The sequence below is a fragment of the Sander vitreus genome, chromosome 21 (assembly GCF_031162955.1).
Source record: "Sander vitreus isolate 19-12246 chromosome 21, sanVit1, whole genome shotgun sequence".
In the NCBI taxonomy this organism is placed as follows: Eukaryota; Metazoa; Chordata; class Actinopteri; order Perciformes; family Percidae; genus Sander; species Sander vitreus.
In genome coordinates this window covers 11,558,603-11,562,678 of record NC_135875.1, presented here as the reverse complement: position 1 = coordinate 11,562,678, position 4,076 = coordinate 11,558,603, and the positions used below count along the sequence as shown (strand labels likewise).

Sequence of the window (4,076 nt, the reverse complement as noted above, 5' to 3'; positions counted from 1 at the left end):
TGATCAGATTTGCAGCCTTTCCAATTATTACATCAGGCTTTCAAATTTGTTTATTTATTTGTCTATTTATTTATTATTGGTGGTGGCAGTAACCATTTTGACTGTGTCTATAATCTGTGGTGTGTGAAGTGTGTGTGTGTGTGTGTGTGTGTGTGTGTGTGTGTGTGTGTTTGTGTGTCCATTATGCCATCCCTGGGCTTCTTCATTTCAAACCAACGGACCATTGATTCACCTGATTTTGCACCTGCCCAACTCTTTCATTGATCTGGTGAGTCAGATGGGCCATTTAGACAACAAGGAAATCAAATTAAAAATTATTATAATAAATGGATATTTTGAGTATAACTCATTGCCATGTAGAATCTGCTTACATCTCTTCTGTTCCTTTTTTTTTGGCCTGGGTCAGTGCTGGATGGGACAGTTTCCACCCTGCGGTGCCCGGTGCTGATTTCCCCTGGACGTCCGCAACAACATATGGGACCCAGGGCAGCGGTCCAAAGATGGAGCCTGCTCCCACTACTGATTTGAGAAATCACCAATGATGTGACCTAGCCTACATAAACTCAAAGTGTCAACTATTTAAACATTGTTTAAAATACCAGCAATGTGCATCTATTGCAATTTTAAACAGCCTGTATTTAATATTTTCAGAACAGCCAGTGAAAATATAAGCTTTTGCAGTAAGGCTTTTTTAAATTTTGGTAGGACAAAAAAATAAAAGGTTTCATCCATTATTTATTCATTTTTTGGTTAGTGCTGATATTTTAATGAATTACTTGGAAATATGTGAGTTGTTAACAAGATAATTGCACTATTTACACTCACCTGGGGAGTCTGACAGGTGCTTAGTTTAAATCAAACCATGCTGATGTGACCAGGCCCGCATGTGCTGAGCACTTACATCTAAAAATGCACTTTGTGTGTGCATTATGTCAAGTGTCAGTACATGTTCTCTCTTTCTCTGAGTGGCCGAGGCCTTTTGCTCACTTTCTAACTCATCTATTATATTGCCGAATGTACTGAGGGCTTTGAGGCAAAAAACTGAAAACAAAACAAACAAAAAATGTCTATTTGCTTTTAATCGGGGTTCTAAGTCTCTATTGGCTTCAAAGAGCTCATTGTAGTTTAAAATCATCTGGTGTGTGGGTCAGTTGCTGTTTTGTTGAGTGTATCAATGACTTGAAATGTTTTCTGCTAAAACAAGAAAAAGAAACTGCTACTTGAACATAGTTTGTTTGTTAATTATTTCCAAACTTCCCTGTTGCTAACCAACAGTTTTGCAGATCAGGTGATCAGATCCATCTGATCTGAATAAACACAGCATCTCAATCTCACTAATTCAATAATTATTAGCCCATGTTGAGCTCTAAGGAAATGTACCTTTAGCACATTTGACAGGATAAGGTCCTTATGAATTGTAAGTCCAATTAAGGACAGTTTCAAAGCTGCAGGATGTCCAAGCTGGAGTGTGAGAATAAAACAAAAAGTGGTCTAAAAAAATACGGTCTATTTCTTTGTCTCAGGCTTTTCAGAGTTATTACCATTTGTAGTGTGTATTCTACTAATTCTATCAATTTCTTATTTATTTTCTGTATAATAACTGTCAAATATCCAGTGTTTTTTTTGGATGATTTCAGTACAGGCATTCTCCAATTATTAGTAATTTGGCTGTCAGTGTGCTCTGGCCCTGTTCTTCAGATATTTTAGATGATACAGGCCAAGGCATTCATTTTTACCCAAATTAATAATTGTGTAAAATGTGTCATTCATGACAATATTTTGTATTTAACCCAGCCTATACATTCTTAATTTGTAAAGTTAAAATTAAGTTAATTCTCAGGATTTCACCTTTATGCACAGTAGACAAGGTGGTATTTTGGATTGAATTCAAATATCTTTACCAGAAAACCAAGCTAAGCAAGATCACTTTTACCATATTCATGGCATTAATGATATAGACTGCACAATCTCGACAGCTAAACCATTCGATTTCAATGTTTGATTTAAATAAACAAAAAACATAAGTAACTCAAATATTTTTGACATTCCTGTTGAAACCAGTATCCATTTTGTTTTTGTCACTGACTTGCAGCCAAAGACTCTCAATTACATTATTTCGGACGAGTTTTTTTATTTGTGTGGAAGCTTTTTTTGAACCTAAATTGTATTTTTAAACTAAGATTATTTCATGAAAACGCCAGAGCCACTTTCTGCCTACGTGTAAATATCCACACAGCCCGAGAGTTAAAGCCCCCCTTACTGTATGTTGACAAGAAGAGTTGTTCGATCATATCAGACAGTTATAAAACATGTTTTTATTTTTGTTGTATGTGTCATAACATGTTTAGGCCTTTACATCTGTATGTCAATTGCACTCATTCTGGATACAAGATATTACTGGACACACTGATAGGATGTACAACAGTATAGGGATGACATCAGTAGAATACAGAAGGTAATCAGAGGACTTTTTCTTCCATCTCTCATCCTTTCAGAAGCTTCTCTTGTTTCCCAAACAATATTACACGTTATAAGATTGTCATTATAAGATCAATGCGTCCGATTGTAAGGGCTCAGTTGTGGAAAAAAGCATTGAGATCCTCATACGGCGGCGCCCTGTCATGGTGCAAGTGCACATCGTGGAAAGGTGGAATGTTTTCCGAGTGCGCGCCGCCACTGCGCGGCGCTCCCGAGGGCCCATAAGGTATGCTGTGGCTGGGCCGAGACGTGGTCAGTCCGGAATAATGCATAGAGTAATGATAGTTCCTGTCTGCCTCAGAAGGCTCCTGCTGTCTTCCGGACAGTCCGCCATTCAGGCAGACGGGCGGGCTGTGAGGGGCCTCGTAGTCCGGGCTGCTATAGTCAGGGGACGTCCCACCCGGCGGGTACACGGCCTCGTACCCAGGAGCGTAGGAATGGCTCCGCACGTTAAGCGCACTGCTTCCGGGCTGGTAATGAGGACTGGAGATGCGAGAACACCGGTAGGAGTAGGGATGGACGGAGAAAGGAGAGCTGGGCATGTGGAAGCGGGCTCCATCTGAACACGGTTCAGTCAGGAAGTTTCTGGTATTGAGCTGCAGACAGCCTGCCACCAGGTTGGTAGTGGGCTGGGACAGGCCTTTACACAACATCTGCACGTAAGCCACCACATCTGGCCGTTTCCCATTGCGTAAAATCTCCCCAAGGGCTAATATATAATTCTTGGCGAGCCTCAGAGTCTCTATCTTGGAGAGTTTTTGGGTTTTGGAGTAGCATGGTACCACTTTACGCAGATTGTCCAGCGCAGAATTCAAGTCGTGCATGCGCGTGCGCTCCCGCGCATTTGCCTTCATTCGACGCACCTTGGAGCGCTCCACGCGCGCCGCTGTCATTTTGCGTTTCTTTGGGCCGCGCTTCTTGGGTTTGTCTCCACTGTTCTCACCGTCGCACTCCCCTTCCTCAGCCTCATCATCCTCATCATCGTCGCCGGCCATCTCAGACTCAGCTCGACTGCTGCCTTCCAGTGGCTCGTCCAGGTCGTCGTCGTCGTCGTCGTCCTCGAGGTGACAAGGCTCGTGCTCTCCGTCCTTGTCCTTGCACTCGTCGTTCTCATTGTCCGCCACCCAGTCAGCTGCGAGCCTCTGGACGTCCGGCAGGACCTCGCTGAACAGACGGCTCAACATCGTGGCAAGCAACCTGCAAAAGACACAGTCGACACTTTATATGGACTGTTTTGCTCCCTGCTGTTGTTTACGCACCCATAGACGCGCTGTCTCAGTGAGCTCCCACAAGGCCGTAGGTTGTATATGTCCCGTCCCCCAAGGCAAATAGACTATACTTAGCCTACTCGAATTAAACGGTCTGTGGTAGCCTATTTGCCATCAAGTTTATAATTTGTTTTCATGTTATCCTATGATTCCAGTTAATTAATATAAGGTTGAACTGGAGAAATTGGGCCTTAATACAAATCTCAGTTTTAAAGGTTTGTTAATGATTTTAATGATCCCCATCTTTTTATTATAATAACGATTTGTAGAAAGAGGGAATAGTCTTTCAATTTGTATGGTTTTTTTGTTTTTTTTTAATCAAATGTGATT

The 4,076-nt window shown here is 41.9% G+C and overlaps 1 pseudogene; it reads right to left on the bottom strand.

Annotated features, from left to right (window-relative positions):
• Positions 1-2,573: 2,573 nt before the first annotated feature.
• LOC144536520 (neurogenic differentiation factor 2 pseudogene) lies at positions 2,574-3,662 on the bottom strand (annotated as a pseudogene).
• Positions 3,663-4,076: the final 414 nt, after the last annotated feature.